Source organism: Mesoplodon bidens (assembly GCF_964165515.1).
Source record: "Mesoplodon bidens genome assembly, chromosome: 15".
NCBI classification, from domain to species: domain Eukaryota; kingdom Metazoa; phylum Chordata; class Mammalia; order Artiodactyla; family Ziphiidae; genus Mesoplodon; species Mesoplodon bidens.
In genome coordinates, this window is record NC_138171.1 from 82,375,471 (window position 1) to 82,397,606 (window position 22,136).

At 43.4% G+C, this 22,136-nt stretch overlaps 1 long non-coding RNA gene across 2 annotated transcripts in view; it reads right to left on the bottom strand.

Annotated features, from left to right (window-relative positions):
* LOC308629372 overlaps nucleotides 1–22,122 on the bottom strand; it is an 82,893-nt gene extending 60,771 nt beyond the window's left edge. For both annotated transcript variants that reach the window (XR_014017666.1, XR_014017667.1), the window contains exons 1-2: nucleotides 22,025–22,122; nucleotides 16,801–16,900 (exon numbers count right to left, since the gene is read on the bottom strand). This is a non-coding gene — a long non-coding RNA (uncharacterized lncRNA). The remainder of the gene's footprint in view (nucleotides 1–16,800; nucleotides 16,901–22,024) is intronic.
* Nucleotides 22,123–22,136: the final 14 nt, after the last annotated feature.

The following is a 22,136-nucleotide window of genomic DNA, read 5'->3' on the forward strand; positions in this document are numbered from 1 at the left end:
GAGACAGAAAATCAAATAAAACAAATAATGAACTATTGTAAAGCAAATACCCTTAGGAACACCACTCAGCTCAATAAACAGAACCTCACTGGTGACCCTGGATCCTCCCATGTGTCCCATCCCAATCAGAACCTCTTGTTTCCTTTCCCCACAAGACTAAACAATTATTTTAACTTTTTTAAATTGTGGTAAAATACATAGCATGGAATTTATTTTATGCCATTTTTAGCATACAATTCAGTGGCATTAAACACATTCACATTGTTGTGCACCCATCAGCACTCTCCATCCCCAGACTTTTTTCATCTTCCCCAGTTGAAACTCTGTCCCCATTAAACAACACCCCATTTCCCCTCCACCAGCCCCTGGCAACCACCATTCTACTTTCTGTCTCTATGAATTTGACTACTCTAGGTCCTTCATATAAGCAGACTCATACAGTATTTGTCCTTTTGTGACTGTCTTATTTCACTTAGCATAGTGTCTTTAAGGTTCTTCCATGTTGCAGCATGTCAGAATTTCCTTCCTTTTTAAGGCTGAATAATATTCCACTGTATGTACGTACCACATTTTGTTTATCCATTCATTTGTCACTGGACACTTGGGTTGCTTCCACCTGTTGCCTATTGTGAATAATGTTGCCAAAACATGGGTGTACAAATATGTATCCTGACCTTTATAGTAAATACCTTATTAATAGTTTTATCATCCCATTGTACATTTCCAAGCACTTTCATCTGGTCTTGACCATTCCTTGCAATTTGATATTTCTTTTAGTTCTCTTTTAATATACATTTTAAAAATGCTATTTCTTGTCCTGGCAAACCCTGTACAATAGGTATTATTACTGCCCCCACTATGCAGATGAGGACACTGAGGTTTCTCAAGGCCAAAAAGCTAGAAGGTGGTGGAGCCAGAATTAAGATACAAATATATTGATTCCCACAAGTGCCTTTTTAACTACACTGGCCATTTTTTATAACTTCGGGTTCATTACATTAGCACAGACATTCAAGACCCTAGATGCATATTAGCATCACCTGGGCAGCTTTAAAAACAAAATCATGAAAGGGGGCCACCCTAAACCAATTAAATTTTGAACTTCTTGCTTGTGGGGTTCCAATGTGTTTGAAAAGCATTCCAAGGGATTCTAATAATGCATTAGTGGGACTTCCCTGGCGGTCCAGTGGTTAAGACTCTGAGCTTCCACTGAAGGGGGCGCCGGTTCCATCCCTGGTCGGGGAACTAAGATCCCGCATGCCCTAAGATCTCACATGCCGTGCGGTGCGGCCAAAAGTAAAATAAAAGCATTAGTACCTTCCTCATCCACCTGAGAAAGCCTTGATTATTTGATAAGCATGTACATTTCCATTCAGGACTTCCAATAAAAAAATTCAGGAAGTAACACTTGCCTATTTGAAGTTAGAAAAAAATCCCCATCAAAGCAGTCCTCTTGCACTTCAGATATACCCCTGTATATTTGATGAACCTAAGAGTCAGGCTTCAGTTGTCATAGCAACAAGACAGGTGGGAAAGGAATGACCAAATACACCTAGAAGCCTTAACTCCCCTCTGCCATCCTGCAATAAGCTGAGCCTTTGTTTCACCCATTCAGACAAATTATTGATTAACTGAGCTTTTCTAGGGCAGATCCATGGAGACTGCTCTCTGAGGCACTACTTGTTGTGGTTGTCATGACCTGACCAATTAGGGCCACCTGGTCCTGGAGCAGTTGCAATTCTAACTTCTTTCCCTGGAAGCAACAGACTGAAGTGCACTTGCAAGGATGAGGTCACGCTTTATGGGATTTTGTGCAAAAACAGAAAAAGAAGTTAGACTTAGTTGCCTAACTAACATTTTCTGGTTATCTTCTAACTTTAAGCAGCCACATTTCAGAGATGCATTCCCTGTGCCAACCATTACTTATTGCAGTAAATTGTTTGCAAAAATAGCCACTATGATTTCTCTTGCTGTACCCACACCCCCGATGCAATGTGACTTTGCAGCGTCTTTCATCAAGAGATGAAGGCCTTGAGTCTGGGCTGGTCTTGGGACTTGTTTGGCCATTACGAGGTGGCAGAATTTGCAGTGTGCTAGTTCCAAGCCTCGGTGTCAAGGGGCTTGAACACTTTTTTTTGCTCTCTTGGGATCCTTTCCATCATCACCATGATAACAAGCCCAGGTTAGCCTCCTGGAAAATGAGAGATCATGGGAAGCAGAGATGAGCACTTGAAGTGCCTCTAGATCAGCCAACTCAGCAGCTGACTGAGATGCACGGGTAAGCCCAGCCAAGACCAGAAGAACCAACCAGCAGAGCCCTACCCCCAGGGCTAACCCACAGAGTCATAAGCCAAGTATTCATAAATGGTTATTGTCTTAAGCCACTAACTTTGGGGTGGTTTATTACACAGAAAAAGCCATGTGATATGTGTATATGCACTAACACAGTAAAGTCTTCATTTTCTTTTAAGTTTAAGAGACTTCAAACATTTACTGAGTGGATGTCCAGACTGTGATACAGAAAGAAAGCGAGATTTCATCCTTACCCTTCAGAAATTAATGGAATCTTTTGCATAACGAGGCACCCTGGGCCTTTTGCCATCTGGACAAACCAGTTCAGACCTGCTGAGGAGTCCTAAGAAAGATTCAAACTGCCAAAACAATTCCACGTGGCAATGATTTGAAGGTACTAGAGAGAGAAATGTGGGGCTCACCAGTACAGAAGGGGTGGGGAAAGCTAGGCAAGTGAATACATACTCTGGGAGACAAAGCATATACATAATCGGGTTTGGGCTGGAGGCTACGTCAGGTGACATAGCCATAGAAAGCCTCTCTGATGAGGTGGCATCTGAGCTGAGACCCAAATGACGAGAAGTAACGCTCACGGATCAAGCCAAAGAAAAAGGATTCCAAGCAGAAAGATCGGCAAGTGCGGAGGGCCTACGGTGAGGAGGCAAGCTCCTCAAGGAACAGAAGAGTTGGTGTGGCTGCACCAGGCTGATCAAGGGGCAAGCAGGAGAGCCAGTGGAGAGGTGGGCAGGGTCGGTCCTGTTGCCTGTGGTAAGGGCTCTGGATTTTAAGTTAAGTGCAATAAAGAGGAAGTCACTGGGCTTCCCTGGTGGCGCAGTGGTTGAGAGTCCGCCTGCCGATGCAGGGGACGCAGGTTCGTGCCCCAGTCTGGGAAGATCCCACATGCCGCGGAGCGGCTGGGCCCGTGAGCCATGGTCGCTGAGCCTGCGCGTCCGGAGCCTGTGCTCCACAACGGGAGAGGCCACAACAGTGAGAGGCCCGCGTACCGCCAAAAAAAAAAAAAAAAAGAGGAAGTCACTGAACAGTATCAGGCAGAAAAGTAGCATGATGTAAGGTACATGTTAAGGGAATCATGTTGTCTGCCGGGTGAAAACTGGATTATGGGGAGCAAGAGTTCTGGGTGCAGTTAGGAAACAGAACAGTCTTGAGGAGGATGGTGGAGGCTTGGAACTGGGGGTGGTGGGTCATGGAGAGAAGAGGGTGAGCTTGGGAAATAGAAACCAGTAAACAGAGAAGGCACTTTCAGTCTTCAGAACTCAGTATTATGAGCTCCTCAGATGAAACGTAACATAAACACGCTATAAATACATAACGACATGGATATCTTTAAAGGGGACATTTCACCCCATCATTTTTTAAATTTAAGTGGTAAGAAATGGGAAGTTGATTGAATTATTCCAGCTCTTCAAATCCTTTGAAGACTATGATGATTCCAAAGGGAAATGATTATGTTTGGTGATGAAAGTGTCAAAGTTTTCATTTATGGACCAATTGAAATGGGGAGTAATTTTCCAAGTAGAATTTTCCCTTCCTTCTTTAGAGAAATTAATGCTGCTCAGTGATGTCATTATGGTAGAAACAGACAAAGAGATTGGTATGATATGAACTGGGCAGAGAGTGAGTTGCTTTCTATTGTATACTGAATGAGGTTGAAAATGTGGTCAATAGCGGGACCTGCCTTTTGAGTGTGTACTCTCTTCTGGGCTTGCTTTATGGCTAATCTGGTGTCATTTAGCATCGTACTCCTTGAACTCAAGAAACAGCATATCTGACAGGATGAATATCATATAAAAATATTGTGATTAAAGCTATTTCCCTTGGACACAGCCTCACTTTTGTGGTATGCCTGCCATAAATACTGAATGACTCTCATCATGAGAAAACACCAGACAAAACTAAATTGAGGGACGACCAGCCTATCCTCTTCAAAATGTCAAGGTCATAAAGAACAAAGAAAGGCTGAGAACTGTTCCAGATTAAAGATAAATGTCAGCTATATGCAATGTTTGATCGGAGATGAAAGAACATTATTGAGAGAACTGTTGCAATTTGAATATGGGCTGTCTATTTGATCATCACATTTTACCAATATTGTAAAATAACCAGGATTTGATAATGGTATTGTAATTACAGAAGGGAATGTCATTGTTCTTAGGATATGAGGGCTAAAGTTCTTAGGATATGAGAGGTAGAGAGTTATGATGTCTGAAGTTCTGAAGTGGTTCAGCAAGAAAAAAAAACAGGAAAACATACATAGAGATGTGTGGCACAGCACATTTGGTAAATCTAGACAAAGGGTAAACAGGTGTTCATTGTTTCATTTTTGAAACTCTTCTGTAAGTTTGAAATACGTAGTTTAAATAGAACGTTTAAAAAGTTAAAAAAAGAAAAAGCCATTTTCCTTTACAGGTCACCTCACAGACCGTAGTTTCTATGTTGGGCAGACACCAAAATTAGGTATTTCTAACTGCGACTGCTCACACAGAAGGAAACCACAACAGCACAAGGAGAAACTGCTCAGGAATCACGGCAGAAGGTTCTGGGATTGCTCTCATCCAGACCTTCTGCGTGTTGATATCTGAACCTATTCTGTCCCATGTACAGCCTCAGTTCTTCTCCTTCTGGATTTTTTCAGGATCTCTCTGTTCTCCGTCTATGATTGTTCTCTGGTTTTCTCCCCTCCGCATCTCTTTGAACGTCTGATGTCGTGCATTCTGCTCTTGGAATCATCTTTGATTTTAGCACCTTAAAAAAAAGCCACCCGTAGTGAGTCGCTGTGGCACACTTAAAGACACTCCAAGCAGTGATTTACGTGCCGGGGCTACAGGACGTGGAAGCGTGCCCCGCAAGTCACTCCAGAGGGACAGTGCAGCCCAAAGACTTGCAGGGAGTAAGGAGCACTGCTGAGAAGCTGCAGGAGTCATGTCCTCTGATGTTACTTTCTACAGAGCTGCAGTGGGATCCAGAAGAGCTGAGTTTCCATCTTAGCTGTTTCAGGGTCCAGCTCTGTGACCTTGGACTTCTCCCTTAACCTCTCTGGGCTTCATTTTCCTTACCTGTAAAATGAATGCTGAGGCCCTCTCGGGTTTAAATTATTCATTATGACCCTTCAAACTCTCTGATGCAACTCCCTCTTCATGACATCATAGGGTGTTGCAACCTGAGGACTGTCCGTGAGATGTGAAATCATTGATGGATCACTGAGACATGGTGAGCAGGTTCTATGAGCCCAGGCCTCTTCACAGTGGTTACAATTCAGAATCCTGTATCAATCAGACCTACTTTCAAATAGTGGTTCTTCCTGTTCTTAGTTGCTCTCAGAATTTGGACAAGTTATCTACTCTGCCTAAAACCTCAATCGTCTCATCTTTAAAATGGGATCTGCAATGGTACTTATTCTAAAAGGTTATTGAGAAGATTAAATGAGATAATGCATAGAGTGCCACATAATGAGCATTCATTAAAAATCGTATTTCTAAATACTATTAATGATATTCTATTAGAATGTAAGAAAAATCCCTTCCATCCAGGATACTCTGATTGAAGTTACATGATTGAAATTCATTTAACAACCCGACAACAGTGCAGAAAGGCAAGAAATTTAGTGATAAAGGCCGTGTGGCAGAGACAGACAAGATTCTAGTAGGTGAAAAAGAAAGTTTTGGCCAGGATCGGAATTATTCCTGGCTTAAATATTCAAAGTACTACTAAGTACAGAACACCTTAAAAATATATATGTAAAATCTTATTTATTTTTAAAATGTATTAAATATAAAACTAATACATGGATACATCTAACTTGACAAAATAATTTGAAGTAATACAGAGTTAGGAAAAGTCTTCTTTATTGTTAACCAAGTCTCACCCTACTCCCCAGATGTAATCACTGTTATCAGTTGGGATGAGTTTTTTGAAAGATTTTGTCCTTCTATTTATTTTTGTGTAAATATTCTAAAGCTGGGAAATAAAGGGCCTAGAGTTTGTGACTGTTATGTTGGTTAGTTGTCCCCTTTATCTCTATGAAATATCTCTTCGGGACTTCCCTGGCAATCCAGTGGTTAAGTCTCCGTGCTTCCAATGCAGGGGGTGTGGGTTCAATCCCTGACCGAGGAACTAAGATCCTACATGCTGTGCAGTGCGGCCAAAAAAAAAGAAAAAGAAAAAAGAAATATCTCTTGTCCCTTGAATGCTTTTCAATTCTAACTTTGCCTAGAAATGTTGTTTTTCAGTTCTATTTTGGTAGCATTTACCTCCTATAGCTTTTATATCTATTTATTTTCAACCTTTTGACATGCTTATACTACTGATACATCTCTTGTTCATAACACAAGAGTTGGGCCTCTTCAACTTGAGTGATGTGTTTCTTTAGTTCTGTGATTTCTTTTTCTAGTATTGCTTTCAGAGCTCTCACTCTATTCACGCTATTCTCTCCTAAAATTCTTATTAGATGTTGGCACTTCTGACTTGTTCCTCCAAACCCCTTAATTTTTCTTCTATACCCCATAATATTTTTGCTTTTTAAATCCTGCATTCTGGTAGAATTCCTCACCTTAGTCTTCCAGGCCACTGGTTCATGTTACACCAATGTCTATTTTGCTGTTCAGCCCATTACTTAGCTGTTAATTTCAACAATACATTAAAAAAAAATTTCCTAGACCTCTAACTGAGCATTTTTTATGGCTACAATATCTTCTTAGATTTGTCTTAGAATAGGGATTATAATCATTCCCAAACCTTTTTCTGTTTACCGTATTAACTCTGTTTCTTTCTTTTTTTTTTTTTTTTCCGGTACTCTGGCCTCTCACTGTCGTGGCCTCTCCCGTTGCAGAGCACAGGCTCCGGATGCGCAGGCTCAGCGGCACTGGCTCACAGGCCCAGCCGCTCTGCGGCATGCAGGATCTTCCCGGACCGGGGCATGAACCCATGTCCCCTGCATCGGCAGGCGGACTCTCAACCACTGCGCCACCAGAGAAGCCCAACTCCGTTTCTTAATTTGTTGAGTTTGGTGCTGCTTTTTCCACTTGCTGATCCACTCAAATGTTTGCATATTCTTGCCGATTTCCTATTGCCCCAACTCTGTGACTATTTTGTCTTTGCCATGACAGCCCATTCAATGATTCATTCATTATGTTGGGTAAGGGGGATCTGCTTCTAGGTGGGGTGGACCGCAGCCTCTCTCCAGGTTTGGGAGTAGCAGGTGGGCACAGGATGTGTTGTTCAGCAGGGCACGCCACCTTCTGGACAGGAGCAACTTCCAATACATTTGGTCACCATCCTCCTGAGTGTTGGCCCTCCTGTGCCATCTGAATGCCAGGTTCTTCTGCTCAGACTAAGATGGTCCTGTTGAGCACTTTCTAGCTCTGCCAAGAGTTGGAGGGGGAAGACGAGTCAACCGTTCGGTTTGTCTGTTGGTGGCATCCCAGCCAGCGATCCAGAAGCCCCCACACCCCAGGTCCCCTCCCACTCCTGTCTTTGCCACCTCTAGGCTGGAAGCTCCCCACATTGTACAGAAGTCCTCTCCTACATGGGTTTTCACTTTGTATGGTACAATTTTACTTTCCTTCTGATCTACCAAAAAAACCTCTTCTTGTTTTCCATCCTGATTATATATTTATTTTTAAATACATATTTCTCCTATAATTTCTAAGATGGTGCCATGGGAAGAAGTTACAGAGTATTGTCGGGAGACTATCTCTTTCTGAAGCGACTTTAAAAACTGTTTTCTTAAGTTTTATTCTCAAAGAACACAGGAAATAGTGTTGTATTTATTTATTACAACGAGTTATCTTTATATTCTATCAGGGTTATATTTCAACTCCTTGAAAGCATATTCATTATAGAGATGCTCTTGTGAAAAGAGAAATCTTTGAAGAATGTCAAGGGTTATCTTGGCAGAAACCCACAGTAAACAGAGCTCTGGCTCAAAAAAGACCACAATAAGCAGTTTTCCAGATAAATGACCCTGTAAGAGGAGGCACAATTCTGCATCTGACAGTGTTGCGTGTGTGTGTTGCACGTGCATACATACGTGTTTGTGCTCTTAATAGAAAGTCTTATTTGCAATTTCATGTTAATTAGTGACCAGTTATTGGCCAAGACTTGATATTAAATTAGGAAATAAGTGTAATGAGAACTTGTATCCATCCCATGAGGAAGATTCTCTTACGGAGAAAACAAAATATAACTTCTGCCTTTTCCTCCATAAAATAGCAAATTCAGCATTAAGGTTCGGCTCTCTTGTATATAAAGTCTAGGTTTCAAAAGAAACCTCTGGGGGCTTCCCTGGTGGCGCAGTGGTTGAGAGTCCGCCTGCCGATGCAGGGGATACGGGTTCGTGCCCTGGTCCGGGAAGATCCCACATGCCACGGAGCGGCTGGTCCCGTGAGCCATGGCCGCTGAGCCTGTGCGTCCAGAGCCTGGGCTCCGCAGTGGGAGAGGCCACAACAGTGAGAGGCCCGTGAACCGCAAAAATATTTAAAAAAAAAAAAAAAAAAAAAAAGAAACCTCTGACCATTTACTCTGACTGGCAATAGTATGTTCTCCCCTCTTGAACTCACTTCTATGCTTATCATTCATTCTTACATTCACTGCAGTAGCTAATTTTTGCTTTGCAATAAACCACCCTAACTATTATGGGGCTTAAAACAACAGTCATTTATTTAGCTCAGGCATTGACCGGGTGCTCTTCTGTCTGGGTGGGGCTTGGCTGAGCCCAGGTGGCCTCACTCACGCATCTGTGGTCAGTGGGTGATTTGGCCGAGGGCTGCTGGGCTACTGGCAGAGGTGATGGGGATACTGGTCTGACTGGTCCACTCATCTCTCATCAGCTTGCAGCCTAGCTTCCACGCCTTCACGGGGAGGCTGGGACCCAACAGCAGAAAGAGGGTAAAACCGAAAGCATGCGCCCCCCTGAGGCCTGAGCTTGCCTCACACTTGTTAATGTCCCATTGGTTAAAGCCAGTCAGTCACAAGGTAAAGAATATATTCAAGGAGTGAAAGAGGGAAAGAATTTGTGGCCATTTTGCAATCTATCAAGTCACATTATAGTTAATTCTATGAATTCAATTTACCCAGACACATTTAAGATTTCTCTACAAAATTCAAGCGACGAAGAAAAAAATATCATGGGGAAATTACAGCAATTACATAGTAATTTCTTATTCTGAAATAACATGAGATTGGGTAGGAAGACTGAGCTCTAGACCCAGTCCACCATTTTTTTTAAATCAATGTGATTTTGGGCAAATCATGTAGTTTCAGAATTAGATTTTTTAACATTTAAAATGAAGGGGTTGGGACTTCCCTGGTGGTGCAGTGGTTAAGAATCCGCCTGCCCATGCAGGGGACACGGGTTTGAGCCGTGGTCTGGGAAGAGCCCACATGCCGCGGAGCAACTAAGCCCGTGCGCCACAACTACTGAGCCTGTGCTCTAGAGCCCACATGTCACAACTACCGAAGCCCACGTGCCACAACTACTGAAGCCCACGCACCTAGAGCCCGTGCTCCACAACAAGAGAAGCCACCGCAATGAGAAGCCCGCGTACCGCAGCAAATCGTAGCCCCCACTAGCCAGAACTAGAGAAAGCCCGTGCAGCAACGAAGACCCAACGCAGCCATAAATTAATTAATTAATTAATTAATTAATTAATTAAATTTTAAAAATAAATAAAAAACAAAATGAAGGGTTTGGACTGGATTATCTCTGAGGCCTCTCTTCTCACTCCATTATTAATAAGAAGAAATTTGACATAAGGTGTATAAAAGCAAACAAATTCTTTATCTGGAAGAATTTACATAAACAAAAATCCTTCTGCACCCAGCAAAAGTATAGGAATTTCTATTCCAAGAATAGAAGTATTCTATTTGGACATACTTAATACAATAAGTATTCCCAGATTTGGACTTTGGATACTTAATCCCCAAAGAAAAACTTTCATCTCTCTTTCTCCAGCCTGTCCACTCCATCTTTGACCAGATTTCCTATGACAAGATCAAACCAATGGATTTGGGCCTGACCTTCCTGCCTTGCTGTGCTCTCCCACCTTAGGTTACCTTTGACCTCGTTGAGACAGACTGTGTCCTCTACCTTCTTCATGTTCCTAGAAGTTAGTGTCACATGTCAATCATCAATAAACTTTGGTTGAATGAATGGAATACAATTGAGCTGATTTTCCACACTTAGATTCTGCCTATGTTTCCTTGAGGACCAGAACAGCACATTTTGGGGGAAGCTGGAAAACAGTGGCAGCTACATCTACAGGCTCAGTTAGAGGCTTTCTACCACCAACATGAAGCGATTTGCTATGGCCATGGGAGTGGGAATGCACTTTGCTCTGTAAGATGGAGGAGCCTTGCATTCTCCAGAACACGAATCAGAGATCCCATTCTGTTTGGAATAGAAGAAGGTGGTAAGGAACTCAAGGTTCAGCCAGCACCTGGGCATCACTGATCTGGAGCGCGAAAGGCACTTGAACCTCAGCTCTCTAAGGCTGAGCCTAGGACTGGTGCCAGCCCTCTCAGCAGCAGGGAGGCAAGTCCGTTCATGCAGCCCTGTTGTCTACACGTGTATACTCCAGCCCATCTCCCATCAACGGCACGAGCACCAGGAGGGAGACGGGGAGGAAAACAGTCTCATCATATTCTCCCAACAAAACCAGCATTTGGATAATCAGCAGGTGACCAGCGATATTTTTTTGAAAGTCATTGACTTTCCATCCAAGGTCTGTCATTATTCTGTCCTGGGTTTTGGCCAAGATTATCTCTGAAAGTAAAAGATGGAAATAAGCAGACTCATACTGAACAATGGGATTTCTTCCATTTAACTTAAATAAGCAACAAAAACAACAACAAAATTCAGTAGCAAAGGAAAAAAAATCCCGGTCATTTTCATTGACTCACGATAGAGCTACTAAATTTAATGCAAGATAACTTATTGATTAACCCAGTGAAGTAGGTACTAGAAACAAGTCTTGCAGGGGAAACAAAATATCTGATTTGGGAAAAATTATATTCAAGAGATTCATGTTCATCTTAAACCTCAAAGTGTGACTAGTAATGAAAAATTGAGGGCTTAAGCTTGTGATTAAAATTGATTTAGGAGTGGCCTTACCCAAAGCCAAGAAAATGCAGTAGGAGTCCTTATTATCTCTCTTGCATGGCTGTTCTCCAGTTAATTAATTAACCCTTAATTGTTCCACACCATACTCCTGTGAGAGGGAAAGCTGGTGAAGTCCTGCCATCTTAATAAGAAGGAACGGGAGAGGCCTCCCTGGTGGCGCAGTGGTTGAGAGTCCGCCTGCCGATGCAGGGGATATGGGTTCGTGCCCCGGTCCGGGAGGATCCCATATGCCGCGGAGCGGCTAGGCCCGTGAGCCATGGCCGCTGAGCCTGCGCATCCGGAGCCTGTGCTCCGCAACGGGAGAGGCCACAACAGTGAGAGACCCGCGTACCGCAAAAAAAAAAAAAAAAAAAAGAAGCAAGGAACGGGAGGCAATGGGATGTAAAATGATCTCTTAAGTCATAGAAGGATCCATGTTAGAACCAGTGCAGAACACACGTCCTCCCAGCTTCCTCTCCTGTGCAAAGAGGGGCGTCTCTGAGTAAGCAGATGGTTGTCCTTTGTTCTCCACCAAAGGCAGGCTTTTTTTTTTTTTTTTTTTTTTGCGGTTCGCGGGCCTCTCACCGCTGTGGCCTCTCCCGTTGCGGAGCACAGGCTCCGGACGCGCAGGTTCAGCGGCCATGGCTCACGGGCCCAGCCGCTCCGCGGCATGTGGGACCTTCCCAGACTGGGGCACGAACCCGTGTCCCTGCATCGGCAGGCAGACTCTCAACCACTGCGCCACCAGGGAAGCCCTAAAGGCAGGCTTTTTGACTTAAAGCAAGAGGAAGTTAGACTCTGCACCACATTTTCTGCAGCCTTTCAAGACAAGCAGCTATGATGCCATGTACAATAGTACCTGGATTTCCCAGTGTTGACTATTTACAAAGGGTTTGAAAAGGAGTGAGAAAAATGGCTGTATGTAAACATACACTGATCTTTACTTTCTCATGACTGGCTGCCTTCCAAAGGGAACTAGAAATTTAAAGTTGGGAGCAGATTTTCAGAGCACTGTGAAGGTAATGCATTGTGATTTCCCAGCCACATTTACAAACATTTTTAACTGGTTCTTCCTCAATGTCTCGAGGGATGGAAGTAAATAAAGTAAATGTTTTGGTGGATATAATACACTATTGGGTCCTAAAGCTCTTTAGTTCAAGATTAAGAAGACTAAGAGAAATTGTAATCGGAATAAATCCGGAAAACTGGAAGGAGTAGGTGCTCTTAATAAGTTTGCAGATAGACTGTGAAATCCCATTCGAAGAGCAGGAACAACTTGACTCCTAGCGCTACCTTCATTCAAATTCATGGAAGGATAAATCAACAGTGTTTGAAGTGCCTCAGAGGAAGTATGTATGTGACAAGCACAAAAGAATTACTGAAGGCAGGAATCCAGCTCTGTGTGGCAGGTTTACTGAAATCCACTTTATTCACCTTTGAACCATTCAAAGGAAAAAAAAGAAAGAAAGAAAAATATAGTATAAGCAGATGTTTCCTTTTCAATGTTTTTAGCAAACGCTCTGAGCAATTGGACACAGCTGCTTCCTTTGGCCCACACAGGCCACCATTGTACTGCAGGTGGTGGACGGCTGGATAACAAACAACGTGGGGGATGCTTCGGTGTAGTTCACCCGCCGCACTACTCGGGCACTCCGAGTTCAGACCTTCTTGTGAATCTTGATGTTGCTGGGGAAAAGGAACCTTCCAGCCCCAGCTTAGAGGGATGAAGTTAAGGTCCCACTATCTTGGTCAAAGGAATCAAATCGTCTTCCCAGCTGTCATGGGATGACTTGTGTCCATGCCCTTCCCTCTTTCATACGTTCAGAAAGTGACTCTATTTGGAGATGGGGTTTTAAAGAGGTGATGAAATTAAAATTATGCCAAGAGAGTAGGCCCTAATCCAGTTTGACTGGTCCCCTTATAAGAAGAGGAGATTAGGACACAGAGACATCAGGGATACACAGCACAGAGCAAAGGCCACGTGAGGACATGGAGAGAAGCTGGCCATCTGCAAGCCAAGGAGAGAGGCCTTGGGAGAAACCACATCTTCAAGGACTTCCAGCGTCCAGAATTGTGAGAAAATAAAATTCTGCTGTTTAAGCCACCCAGTCTGTGGTACTTTGTTAAGCAGCCCAAGCAGACTAAGGCACCAGCTCTTGATCCTGCACTCACCTGCGGAGGAGCAGACCCCCTATATCCAGGCAAACAATAGGAGAAATGTTTGTTGAATGAATGAATGAATGAATGAATGAAATGGACATGCCTATCCTTCAGTTTCCTTATTTCTCTAAAAGAGGCACAGTCCAGTAACTCCATCACAGTACTGTGGTTGGACATATCAATCAAGGGCTTAGCACATTGTGGCCGGCACATGGGAAACCCATAAAAGTGTTTGCTCTTATGACCTTTACTATTAAGCTTTGAATAGTTTTCATCTTTCGGTGGCTTTATAGACAATGAGCCTTAACGTAGGCAGTGAGATGCATTCTTGAGCACCGGGAGCATTTTACTTCATGCAGTTCCAATAGAACTCGGGCTGTTTTTCTCTATTATGCTCAGTTGGTTTGTGGACCAGAAAAATCACAGAAATTAGAAATGGATGCAACGGGTCCCATCACATCTGTCTCATTCTTTGATGGTTGGATTAGGTTGTTTTATGACTGTTTGGTGTTTTATATCAGGAGTGGGAATGGAGGGAAGGAATGAACCCATATTCTTTACTTTCCCCACTCTTCCACCTCTAGAGTCCCCGCAAATGCACTGGACCCAAAGCAGGCAGAGCTTGGGTCTGGACTGTGCGTTGGGTGGAAGAGGGTGGGGTGGGAGAAAGGCCAATTTCCTACAACAATGCTTGTAGTATAATGAGTGTTAGAACATTCACGATTTTTGTCTTAACGCTTCCAATATGGACTAGATTTTACTTATCCTTACTCAAAACTTTCCTTAGCTTCACACGATTACATTAGTTATCTCCCTCCCTTCTACAGCACAAGCCCCCTGGTTAAGCTAACAGAGCCAACTCTTGGGATCCCTGTATTTCATGATTATGGAGCCAGCCTTCTTCATGCTCCATTAATCTGTCAAACCAGCCTCAGACTTGGGCTGCAATGAAAGTGTTTCCAATTTTAACCTGTCTGCCTGCCATGAAGCTTTGTTTATGCGATGCTGTCTTGGAGGGCCCCATGCCCCTTTTGTGTCCCTGTGTCAACTTCATTTCGTCACTGCATTATTATTAATTTGAGATTTCTCACTGCTGATTACCTATATGTTTGCCCGCATCCGGCATCCCTGTTAGGTCAGGAGCTTGCGGAGAGCTCACCTGGCAGGGTTTGCATTTTCTGTAACCCATGTGTGAGCAGAGAGTGCTTACTAACTAAGTGACGGGATGAGAGGGGCCAGTCACCCATCCATGTCTACCTCTGATCCCCCCGCCCATCTGTAGCACCACGATTGTTTATTTTCTCCCTTGATTATTCTTTTCTGAGCAGTCAGTGTAGTGTAGCACATTGAAATTGACAAGTATTCCACTGAGGGCTAAGGCAGAGAGGGAGAGTGTTTCAAGTTTTAGATTTTGATGCCGTGTGCCTCCAGGAAAAGCTAACAGGGCAGGTTCGGCTGTTAGGTGGGTGGGGAACACGGCACACAAAGGATGCATGAGCTCACAGCAGCAGCCATAATAAGGTGAATCGAGGCAGGTGCCAACAAGGGAAGAGAAAAGGGGGAACTTGTCCCAGCCAACTGTCAGCCCTGAAAGCAAAGGTTGCCAGCCAGGAGAGCTGTTGACAAGGGAAGGGAGAAAGAGGATGATGGACGAGAAGGTGAAGGAGAAATCTAGAAAGTACGGCTGCAGCACAGCCTCCCGCCTCTCACCTCTTCAGGAAAGGATGCTCTGGCCCACCACACACTGCTTGCCCCCCAGGACGTGGGACACATGGATAGTCAGCTCAGGCACAGAGGGCTGGCTGGTCCCAGGGTCCCCTCCCTGGCAATCAGAATTTCCTACCGTGAACTAAAGTCAAAGAATTTTCTTCTAGTCTTTCCAATGGAATCATAGAAGCATAGGATATTAGAGCTACAAGCAAGTTGGAGATTTTCTTATAAACCCTTCATTTCACACTGCCCAGTAGCACACAGGGAAGTTGGAATGGGTGATTACCCCATTTGCCAACCACAGCTTGCCATTTGTGTTTGTTTTCTAGCATGCTTTTTATTGAAGTATAACATCCTCAGATATAATTGCCCAAATCGTAAGTACATGGCTCAGTTTGTGTTTCACAAAGGGAATATATCTACCCATGGAACCAGCATCCAGAGTAAGAAATACAATGTCCCCAGCACTCCAGGGGCCCTCATTCTGACTCTTTCCCAGGGCAACCCCCTCCACCTCAGGCAACCTCCATCCTGATTTCTAATTTCTAATCCATTTAGCAGTTTTTGAAATGTATATAAATGAAACCAAACAGTAAGACCCATTTTATGTTTGGTTTTTTCCACTCAACATTATATTTGTGAGATTTATCCATGTTGTTGCATGTAGCAAGAGTTGGTCCATTTTTGTTGTCATATAATACTCCATTGTGTGAATATATACTTACTCAATGTCTTTAACCATTATACTATTGAAAGACATGTGGGAACTTTCCAGTTTGGGAATACTATGAGTAGTGCTCTGAACCTTCTAGTGCATGTTTGTTGTTTTGTTGTTGCTGATTTTGCATATCTTTATGCATGTCTATTGAGCATTAAACTTGGAGTGGAGTGCTGGGTCATAAAATATTCCTACATTCAGCTTTAGTGGTTACGGTCAAACAGTTTTTTCTTTTGTTTTTTGGGGGTTTTTTTGTGGTACACGGGCTTCTCACTGTTGTGGCCTCTCCCGTTGTGGAGCACAGGCTCCGGACGCACAGGCTCAGTGGCCATGGCTCACGGGCCCAGCCACTCCACGGCATGTGGGATCTTCCCGGACCGGGGCACGAACCCGTGTCCCCTGCATCAGCAGGCAGACTCTCAACCACTACGCCACCAGGGAAGCCCGGTCAAACAGTTTTCAAAAGTGGTTTGCTCTGCCTGGGGAACTCTCCATTGCCTTCCTCCTACTTACTATCTTTCTAACTGCCTGCTCCTTCTTACTTTTAGGTCTATAAAATCTTTCCCTCCACCTCTGCTTTTTTCTTTCCTTCTTCCTCTGGTAGATTGCATTTTCAAAGATGGTCATATAGAAGATTCACATATCACCCACCTTCCAATGGCCCAAGACACTGAAGCTCTGAAGGCAGCCCAAATATCCTCAGAAGAGTCCCCCCAGGAGAAATAAGCTTAACCATGATGGCATCATCAAGTTCCCCCTGACCACTGAGTCAGCCATGTGAAGGAGATGGAAGACAACAACTCACTTGTGTTCATTGGGGATGTCAAAGCCAAAGAGCGCCAGATCATCAGGCTGCGAAGATGCTCTATGACCTTGATGTGGCCAAGGTCAACACCAGATCAGGCCTGATGGAGAGAAGAAGACATATGTTCGATTGGCTCCCTTCTATGATGCTTTGGATGTTGCCAACAAAATTGGGTTCATCTAAACTGAGTCCAGCTAACTCTAAATATAAATTTTTTTCACCATAAAAAAAAAAAGATGGCCATAATGGTAGCCTCCTTTCCACAAGCTTTCTACAGTGTGAATTTACCATTCCTACAGCAAGAAATAGAATTCAGTTTCCTTTCACTTGAATCTAGGCTGGCCTTATGATTCACTTGTAACCAACAAGAAAACGTTAAAAAGTTTTGTTGTGTGATTCTCCAGTCTAGGTCCAAAAAGGCCATGAAGTTTCCACCTAATTTTCTTGGGATGCTTGGTCTGGGGGAACCTGGCCCCTGTGTAAGAAATCCAACTACCCTGAGACCACCAGGCTGGAAACACTGTGCCTCGTCGCTCCAGTTGATGGTCCCTTGTGAGCTCAGTCTTTTAGCCACTCCTGCCCCCAGACACGTGAGTTCAGCTGTTGGGAGCCTCTAGACCAGCCCACCCACCAGCCAAGTCCCACAGAGTGTTTCAGTGGCTCTAGGAGTAGAAGAATCACCCAGCCACACCCTGACTCTGAATTCCTGACCCACAGAGTCCATGAGATATAATCAAACAGTTGTTGTTTTAAACCATTAAGTCTGGGGGTAGTTTGTTATCCACAGTAGCTACTCACAACTCACAAACATTGACTTATTGGGCTGCACCTCCGAGAAATCGGAAGCTCTGTGAGAGCAGGTGGCACATCTGTGTTGCTCACTGCCGCGTCTTCAGCAGTTAACACAGGATGCACAATGTTATAGGGGTTCAATAAAGGTAACAGGGTCCCAAAGTCTTGGTGCACAGACTTCTGGGCTACCCTGCACTGAGTGAAGCAAGGGAGGAGCTCTTGTCTTAGCCACTTGTAATGGAATCTGACATTTGCAATTTCAGTCGTGAGGAGATAACTTAGAACTAATTTCTTTTAGGTTTCTAAGCTGACCAGTCTTATTTAGAACCTTCTACTGAAATGATAAAATGTATTATAAGCTATATTAATATCTTTCAGTAGCTGAAGTAATTTGGTAATTTTAAGTGTCGGAAAGTAGCTTCATACTAAAGCTGAAAAAAAAAGGCTGTGATTAAAGGGAGACTATCCAATATCCATAAGAGATAAACACTATTTCTTATTTTTTTTCACCATCCATTTTAATAAAGTCATTAACCCATGTGATGATGTTTCTGCCAGGGGATATTGAAGAAACTTACACATTCACCTTAAACAAAATAGAATAGGAAGTACCAGCCTCATTTACATAATTGTTTTGGATTCCCCAGATAGAAATAATTTTCAGGGTTGTCTTGTCTGAACATAATCTGCAATTTAAACTGGAGGCTTCATTTTTTTTCTTTCAAATTGTGATAAGAATCCAAACTGTCTCATAATGTTAAATCTTGCATGAAATGTTTTATACATATCCTGGTCCCTTGTTGCAAGATGATTCTGACACCCTAAAATTAGAATGTGAACATGACATCTCTTTATTTCTTCAGAACCCTTCTCTGAAGGTATCTGAAAATGCTACCAGCCACTAATGCTTCTCTCAGCTAGGTTTCAAGATATTTTCTTCTTGAAATTTTTTTTTTCTTGCGGTACGCAGGCCTCTCACCACTGTGGCCTCTCCCGTTGCAGAGCACAGGCTCCAGACGCACAGGCCCAGCGGCCATGGTTCACGGGCCCAGCCGCTCCGCGGCATGTGGGATCTTCCTGGACCGGGGCACGAACCCATGTCCCCTGCATCGGCAGGCGGACTCTCAACCAGGGAAGCTCTCTTCTAGTATTTTTTTAAATATGTGAGTTTTTCAGAAATAGACTCACAGACATAGAAAACTAACTTATGGTTATCAAAGGCAGGGGGGGAGGGATAAATTAGGAGTTTGGGATTAATAGATACACACTACTATATATAAAAAGATAAACCACAAGGACCTATTGTATAGCACAGGGAACTCTATTCAATATCTTGTAATAAGCTATAATGGAAAAGAATCTGAAAAAGAATATGTATATATATCTGATTCAGTTTGCTATACACCTGAAACTAACACAACATTGTAAACCAGCTATACTTCAATTTTAAAAAGTGAGTTTTTGACATCTGACTTCTGATATGACCCTCAAGAGGTGAATTTGGTTATAAAGGAGTGATGCTTGTTTCACAGTTCATCTAACCAAAGTTTGGGTGTTATAATGCTCTTAATATAGCTACGTAACCAGGTTGTGCAATGCTACTCACAAAACCAGAAAAGCTCCTTTCTTCCCTTCTTTTCTTTCCCAGTCCTACTTTCAATGACTGTTTTCTCCAAATCACTCAGGAAACCATTGAGGACCATTAACAGGCTATTGGAAAGCCCAGAGCAACCGCCCAAGGACAGGAAAATGCACGGGCTCTTTTAGAACCTGGGAAAGAGCCTGCAGATCATTGCCACTGAGCTGGCATTAGAAGATTTCCTTCTCACGGTGTAATGTATAGTAGCCATTGTTCAGTGATTAATAGAACACTACAAGCCCCCTGTCTTTAGGTCTCTGCATTTCCTGTGGTATTTTCTGCCCAGGTAGTGTCTTTGCAAAGTCTTACCTTACCCTTTTTCAATAGTTATAATGAGCTCTTAGCCAGATCCACTTATATAATACAGTATTGCCATCCTCATTATCATCAAACAGAATTAATTGATTGCTCAGATGACCAAACTAATGTGCAGGGCAGCTTGTCTTTTGCTATTCAGAAATGTTTTTATTTAGTTTATATTCTCTTTTAATGCTTTAAGGATATTCTCTTTGTATTCTCTCTAACTCCTTAACTGAGGCAGGACTATTTACATTCCTTCAAATTTTTATATCTACATAATAAAATACTGCTTTTCTGTGATTGCTTAATATTATTTCTTACACTTATGTGCATCTTCCTAACACATCACATTTGTTCAGTGTTGCCTAATTATCCATGAAGCTTCATTCACTTATTCAATACATATTTATTATCATCCACTTTTCTGGTTACTGAAGGTACTTCAGTGAACAAAGCAAAGAAATATCCCTACCCTCAAGAAGCTTACATTATTTTAAAGTTGCTGCACTTCTAGGTGATCTTTTAAAATAAAAATCTCCAGCTTAAAAAACAAATCTGTTTGGCCTCTTTATCCACATGTCCAAGCTATAGCTAGCATTTGGAAATAACACTTATGAACCAGTTATTTGGTGCCTGGCAATGTGCTGATTACGTCACATTTTGCTCACTTAATACAATAACTCCAGGAGGAGGTACTGTTATGATCCCTAGTTTACAAATGACGACAGTGAGGCTCAGAGAGATTAGTTAAGGGGAAGATATAAAATTTGATTTTTCTTAGCTCTCAACAACCATTTTACATTCTAGATGATGCTTTACACACATTTCATAAGTGGATGAATGAATGCATGTACATTTTGGAATTCCCGTTCAGCTTGCCAATTAACACCAACAACTTGATGACGTTAGAACAGTCAACCCGTTCTGTGGGGAGAGAAGAAGGTGGGAAGGGTGGTAGGGAATTGATTTTTTTTTCAGTGAGTTTAGGCAGATGATTTTGTCAGTGTTTGGTTATTACTGGAGGTGGTTGCCTTATCAGGTGAGAAGCTGGACAGAGACATCAATTCCCTCCACTTTGGGCCTCAAATTAGCTGCCTCTGGGATTCAAGCTCTTCAGTAAAGCGTTGGAGAAGAGTTCCCTCAGAGCCCCAAGAATTAGAGAAGACTTGAGGGGTGGATACTGGCCACCCTGAAGGTGATGGTAAACTGGGGGCAGCCTGAGCTCAGAGAAGGATGAAACCAGGGCATCTGCCCCTACATTCAGCATTAGGAGCTGCACTTGTAAAACTTTTCAGAGGGGCCCCAACTTATGATGGTTCGACGTATGATTTTTTTGACTTTATGAAGGTGTTAAAGTGATACGCATTCAATAAAAACCAGACTTCAAATTTTGAATTTTGAGCTTTTCCTGGGCTAGTGATATGCAGTAGATACTCACTGTGTCCTAATGCTGGGCAGCAAGCCACAGCTCCCAGCTGAGACAGGAAGTAAGGAGCAGGGCACAACCATTAAAAGAACGACACAGCCATCGAAGAGACAACAAAACTGGTTAGAACCTACTAGACCCAAGATGGTGGAAGATTTGACTTCCAGTAGACCTTGGGTCTTATTACACGCTCATTGTAATACATTAGCATATGCTAAACGACACGATAGTTCTGAGGCCAAGTAAAAAAGGCCCCAAAATGGGTGGTACCCCAAGTCCTGGAAACCCCCACTCGTTCCCCAAAAGAGTCGAAATAATCCTCCTACTGGTTAGCCTATGAAATTACCCAGCCCATAAAAGCTAACCACACCCACACCCGGGGCCACTCTCGCCTTCTGAGATGGACCGCATTCTGCCTATGGAATGTGTATCCCTCTCAATAAACCGGCTTTCACTTCACTGCCACTGCTCTTGAATTCCTTCCTGAGCGAAGCCAAGGACCCTCACTTGGCGCCCATCCCAGGGACTCGCCCAAGACCTGGGACGTGACCATCCTCTCTGGCCCCATTTTCCTGCAACACGGGGCAGCCACGTGATCATGAGGGCGAACTACATTCTGTACCCAGACTACCACTGTGTTTTTCACTTTCAGTGCAGTATTCAACAAATTACATGGGATGTTCAACACTTTACTGTAAAACTGGCTCTGTATAGATGATTGTGCCCAACTATAGGCCAATGTGAGTGTTCTGAGCACGTTTACGATAGGCCCGGCTAAGATGTGATGCTGGGTAGGTTAGGTGTATTACATGCATTTGCTTCTTATAGTTTTCAACTTACAGATGGGTTTATCAGGACGTAAATCCATCATAAGTCTAGGAGGATCTATACAGGATTTGGAAAGATGGAAGGCACCTGTTGTTGCATGGGACAGAACAGCGCAAACTCATGGTGAGGGAAATGACCACCGCCTTTCCCTATGCTCTTACTCCGCGGCCCCAGAATTCCAGTTTAACCCCACAGGATTCCCACAAGCCTCCTTCCCTTTTCTCGGCTCCCCTTCGCACCTGTTCTCGCCGCCCGCCATGTGTGCGTATGCGCGGAGCGATTCTCAACTGCTGCTTTGGAGACCGTGGGGCATCGATCCACTCCGGGCTCGGCTTCTTGACTTGTCGGCCC